The sequence below is a fragment of the Scyliorhinus canicula genome, chromosome 1 (assembly GCF_902713615.1).
Source record: "Scyliorhinus canicula chromosome 1, sScyCan1.1, whole genome shotgun sequence".
NCBI classification, from domain to species: domain Eukaryota; kingdom Metazoa; phylum Chordata; class Chondrichthyes; order Carcharhiniformes; family Scyliorhinidae; genus Scyliorhinus; species Scyliorhinus canicula.
The window spans coordinates 135,900,492-135,906,704 of NC_052146.1; positions in this window are offsets into that span (position 1 = coordinate 135,900,492).

Here is a 6,213-nt window from a genome sequence, read left to right on the forward strand (position 1 = left end):
CTAGGTGTATACCCAGCCCCCACAGCTGTGATTGACATGGCCTGCTGACTTCCACGCCCTGTCGCCTGAAATGACCTTGGCAGGTGTCGGGGACAAGGACTTGAAAGGTTTGGGCCTCTGTTCAGGCTCCAAGGGGTTGTAATGCTGCCTTCCGTGGTGTGCGAGGCTGAAGGCATGTCGCTCACAGGGAAGGTGATGTCAGATGGACTGGACAGCCCCACAATTACCTGGGGGAAAGGCACTGGGCTCAGCTATTGATTATCCTGCTCCCTTCGGGTTCCCGGGGGCTCAGTCAAGGCATGATTCTGAGGTCACACATGATCTGAACATTCAGGGAGTGGAACCCCTTTCTGTCAATTTAGAAAATTTCATCGTGCCTCGTGCCCGCAGGGTGACATGGACGTGATCCAGATAATAATATTTAAATGAGCCATTAAGTTCATTTAAATATCCTAACGCCACTTTCTCCCGGCGCCCAGGAGTTAACGGCTGTGCCTGCGATTCTTGAAGTGGGGGCAATTTAGCAGTGGTTTCCGCAGTGTGGACCAGACACAATGGCACCTCGGGGAGTCTCCCAGCTATTAGAGCTCCCCAAAATGTCGGGGACAGGACAGGGTAATACCCTGGTGCTCCCCCTAGCAGCCGGGCACATTGGCACTGCCAGGTTGTCACCCTGGCAGTATCACCCAGACACCCTGGCAGTGTCAATCTGCTTGGGTGCCAAGTCAGTATTGGGAGGGATGCGGGAGCCCAGGACTCTGCTGAGACCCAGGCCAATGAAGTACCTATTGGTCCATTCGTCACAGAGCTGATGGAGCTACAGAGTTGTGAGCATCAGGAAAGGATGACTGTATCCCTTCTCGGACCGCAAGGTAACTGCAGGAGTTCCATGGCTTCCTGTCCAAGGAGATGATGCCGGCACTGCAACACAACGAGGCCAACACTCCGAGGGTGCCTTCCACAGTGGGGACCTTGTGCGGGAGGTGCACTCCATGGCAAGGATCTCCACTTTACGACTCAGTTCATGTCCTCAAAGGCTGAGGGCATGAGTTCCATGGTGCAGGGCTTCACGAGCGTGGTGCAGGCACTGGTGGAAACCCACTAGTGCCAGCGCCAGAGGGCGGCGGGACTTCTGGATTTCACTCCAGATGCCCCTCTTTCCCATGGAGGAGCCAAGGAGCCCTTTGGAACCCGAAGGGAAGAGGATAATCATGAGCTGAGCCCAGTGCCTTTCCCCCGGGAGATGGTGGGGATGTCCAGTCCATCTGATATCCCCTTCCCTGTCAGGTACACTGAGGGAGAATTCACAATGTCCAATTCACCTAACAAGCACGTCTTTCAGGACTTGAAGGAGGAAACCGGAGCACCCGGAGGAAACCCATGCAAACAGGGGGAGAACGTGCAGACTCTGCACAGAAAGTGACCCAAGCTGGGAATCGATCGGGTTCCTGCCGCTAGTGGAGTAAGGTCACCATTGTAATCTCACACTTGTATTAAAAACCACATTGTTCACCCATACAGATCCTCCACGATATCATGTCATGATGCCACGCTCCGCTGAGATAGGCCGAGTCCCGCCGGCGCCATTCACATGTGGTCCTACCCGGCAGGACCTCGCCGTTCATATTGCGGGGGGGTGGCCTGGTGGGGGGGAGGGGTGGTCTGACCCCGGGGTGGCCTCCACCGTGGCCTTGCCCGCGATCGGGGCCTACTGATCAGCGGGCCGGCCTCTCCTGGTGCGGGCCTTTGTTCCTCCGCGCTGGGCCCCTGTAGCTCTACGCTATGTTGTGTCAGGGCAGGGGCGGGAAGGAAACTAGCGCGCAATGCGCGAGTTCGAAGCGATCATAATGCGCAAGCGCAAATTTGCGCCGTCCGTAGCGCGCATGTGCAGATATGCGGCGCCTGTTTAACGCCGGTATCGGCAGCTGGAGCTGTGTGAGTCACTCCAGTGCTGTGCTGGCCCCCTGTAGGGTGCAGGATCGCTGATCCTGGGGGGCCTGTTGATGCAGTCATAAAACGCAATGGCGTTTCGCATCAACACTTAACCTCAGGATCAGAGAATTCCCACCCCCTATCCATGGATGGTTCACCATCCCCCAAACCTCAATGCTTAGACCCCTCATGTCTGTCAGTATTGTCTAGTTATGAGGATGCCAAGGACTGAAAACGTGTAGAGAGTTTGTCCACCTTGTCAGTATGTGAAGAAAAACAGACTGGGAGCTCTGACCCCGCAGGAGGCAACCGAGATGTATTCAGCCTCTCTGGTAGGCCCGGTCAGTGGCATCTCGCATTCAACTCTCTTTCAGACAGAAGTCAGAGGTTTCGCAGAAGATAAGAGGAATATTGCTCTGTCCTAACTGCAAGTGATTATCATTCTCCTGCAGCGACTGGTCAGTCGCTTTAGCGCCCTGCCCATGAATGTAGCCACCATCACGATGACCTCTTGCAGACACCACAGTAGTGAGCTGAAGTCAGAACCACATAATGGGAGAGCTCTTCACACCCTAGTCCTGGCCGTCACCAAACCAAGAGGCTATGAGTATATCCCTAGCCCTGCACTTCATGTGGGCCATGGCCATCGCCCAAGGTCCTTCCTCCTCCTACTCTGCGGGTTTCTCCTCATTGCCCTGCTCGACATCCTCCTCATTTGAGGAGATGTGGCCCTTCTCCATCTCCTCCTGGTCCTGCTGCTCGCCCCACTGCAGTGCCAGGTTGTGCAGAGCGCAGCAGACCACAATGATGAGGGACACGCTCTGGGGGCTGTATTGGACGGCTCCCGCCACTGGTCTAGGCACCAGAATTGCATCTTGAGCAGTCCAATCGCCTGCTTGACCAGTGCACACATTGAATCATGAGCCTCATTAGAGTGAGTCTCAGTGGGTGTTTGTAGCCTCCGCACTGGCGTCACCAGCCACCTCCTGAGTGAGTGCCCTTTGTCCCCGAGGGGCCATCCCCATAGCTGCTGCGCTCCCTCAAAAATAGCCTGGGATCTGCGAGTGCCCCAAGATGTAATGGCTTTCCTTGAAACGGGCACAGGCCTGCATAATGCTGGCATAGAAGTCCAGAGAGGCTGTGACTTTCAAGGCTGGAGGCAAAGGGTGACCTGCCAATCCATGTGGTGCTGACTCTAATCTCACATGGCGCAGGTGGTCCATCGACCTCAGGGCAGGATGACAGTGCATCTCTGCCATCTGGGGGTAGGAAGTTCTACGGCGGTATACCCATGGCCGGTGGTGTCTCACCTGAGGCTCCGGCATCTGTGGCCCTGCTCCCAGGAGAGAAATGGGCCCTGCCTCCACCTCCTCTGTAAGGTGCTGGTCCTGGCCTTGCGAGGTGGCACATCGATGTCGCTTTTGCTGGTTGATCGTAATCAATAGAATTGCCAGCTCGGCTGGGTCCATGATTCTCCCGAATCAAAAACAAAAAGGAAGAGAACATCAAAGTGGGTGATGAGGAGTCTTGACTCTCAGGAACAGCGACCCATGCACATCCCCTCATGTGAGCACCTTTCCAATGAGCCTCACTCACTTCCCTGTCACACAACAGCTTCTTCACCACATTTGCCACTTTCAACTCTACCTGAATTAAATGACCCGGCCCTTGAGACCCTCAGTGGGCCATGTGACTTGCTCAAGGGTGAGGAGTGAGGCCAGTTGGGTGCATTCAATGGACTTATGTTCTGACCTCACAGGGGAACGAGATGCTTCCATTGCTGTTCTCGCTGACAGCTAATCCGGGCTGAAAATCACCACATAATATTGATCCTCCTTGTTGCCATGCTCTGACTGACTAGAGACGAGCTCCCTGCTGGGGTGCAGCTAATTTAGTGAATGGATGATAACCTATTTAATCTCAGACGATTCCAATCAAAAACTAAGATCACTCCGACCTCAGACATTGACCTCCAAGGTGCTGATGATACTCTCGGAAGTGCTATTTTGGAAATAGATCCCCAGAGAATCGTTGACATATTTACTGAGGTATTCGAGAAGATGGGACTTACACTCAATGTTCAAAAGACCAAAGATCTCCATCAACATACTCCAAATGCACACGCCTCAGCCCCATTGATTAGGATTGGCATGGTAGCACGGTAGCACAGTGGTCAGCACTCACAGTGCTTCACAGCTCCAAGGACCCAGGTTCGATTCCTTGCTTGGGTCACTGTCTGTGCCGAGTCTGGACGTTCTCCTCGTATCTGCTTGCGTTTCCTCCGGGTGCTCCTGTTTCCTCCCACAGTCCAAAAATGTGCAGGCTAGGTGGATTGGCCATGGTAAATTGCCCTTAGTGTGCCATAAGGTTAGGTGGGGTTACTGTGTTACGGTGATAGGGTGGGGGTGTGGGCTTAAGTAGAGTGCTCTTTCCAAGGGCCGATGCAGATTCAATGGGCTGAATAGCCTCCTTCTTCACTGTAGATTCTATGATCCATATTGAGTGCCTTAGAAGTTATCTTTCGCAGAAGGCTGACATTGACAAAGAAATCCAGCAGCAGCTGAACTTTGTTTTGGACACCTGAGGAAGTGAATATTTGAAGATTGTGACATAAAAACTGAAACCAAGCTCATGGTCTACTATGTTCTCATGGTCCCTTCCTTACTCAATGGGGCTGAAGCATGGATAACGTATAAGAGGCAACTCGAAGCACTGGAGTCATAAAGACCAATGCTGCCTGTGGAAGATCTTACATGTTAAATGGGAGGAAGATGCACCAACATCAGTGTCCTCTCACAAACAGGCACCACAAGCCATGAGGTTGTATGATCATCTGCTGTCAGGTTTGTTGGGTCGGTCAGACAGTTCAAATGTCAAATAGCAGGTTTCCAAAGCAGGTAGTCCTCTCCCAGATCAGTCAGGGCAGATGCACCAAGAGGGACAAAAGGCATGCTTCAGGAATGTGCTGAAAGCCAATATGAATAAATGCAACATTTTTTTTTTATAAATGTTTTTTTATTCAGTTTTCATGTTTTATATTGAAAAAATTACAAATTGTTAGAGAGAGAGAAAAAAAAAAGAACACGCAAAAATTAACATATATATTTACAGGTAAGCATCTTCGTAATAATAACTGTGGCCTCCCCCCTTTAGCCGGCATACATATTTTACATTCCCCAATATGGTCGAGGCACATGTTTATTGGCATTTATTTAGTTTGGTTTTGGGCCTTAGCTAGCCATCAAACCCCTGTAACAAACCCGTAGCCCCCCCCCCCCCCCCCCCCCCCCCCGGCTACCTTCCCCCGATTCCTGTCCATTTTCCCCTGATTCTTGGCTACCTGGCTATTCTTCCTCTTGTACGTTGGCCACAAACAGGTCCCGTAACAGTTGCATGAATGGCTCCCACGTTCTGTGGAAGCCGTCGTCTGACCCTCGGATGGCGAATTTGATTTTCTCCATTTGGAGAGATTCCGAGAGGTCGGACAGCCAGTCTGCAGCTCTGGGCGGTGCTGCTGACCGCCAGCCAAACAGGATTCTACGGCGGGCGATCAGGGAGGCAAAGGCAAGGGCCTCCGCCCTCCTCCCCAGGAATAGATCTGGCTGGTCTGAAACCCCGAAGACCGCCACTATCGGGCATGGCTCCACCCTCACCCCCACCACTTTGGACATAGCCTCGAAGAAGGCTGTCCAGTACTCCACAAGTCTGGGACAAGACCAGAACATGTGGGCGTGGTTGGCCGGGCCTCTTTGGCACCGTTCACATCTGTCCTCCACCTCTGGGAAGAATCTACTCATACGGTTTCTCGTTAAGTGGGCTCTATGTACCACTTTTAGTTGCGTCAGGCTGAGCCTTGCGCACGTGGAGGTGGAGTTGACCCTATGCAGTGCTTCGCTCCAGAGTCCCCACCCTATCTCAATCCCCAGGTCATCCTCCCATTTCTTTCTTGTTGCGTCCAGTACGGTGTCGTCCCTATCTACCAGTCGGTTATACATGTCGCTACAGTTCTCTTTCTCTAGGATACTTGCGTCCAGTAGGTCTTCCAGTAGTGTCTGTCGTGGCGGTTGTGGGTACGTCCTTGTCTCCTTTCGTAGGAAGTTTTTGAGCTGCAGGTACCGTAGCTCGATCCCCCCAGCTAGCCGAAATTTCTCTGTCAGTTCGTCCAGTGTTGCGATCCTGTCGTCCGTGTATAGGTCCCTGACTGTCAGTGTCCCCCCGTTCTGCCTCCACCTTTTGAAGGTGGCGTCAGTCAGTGCTGGTTTGAACCTATGGTTGTTGCAG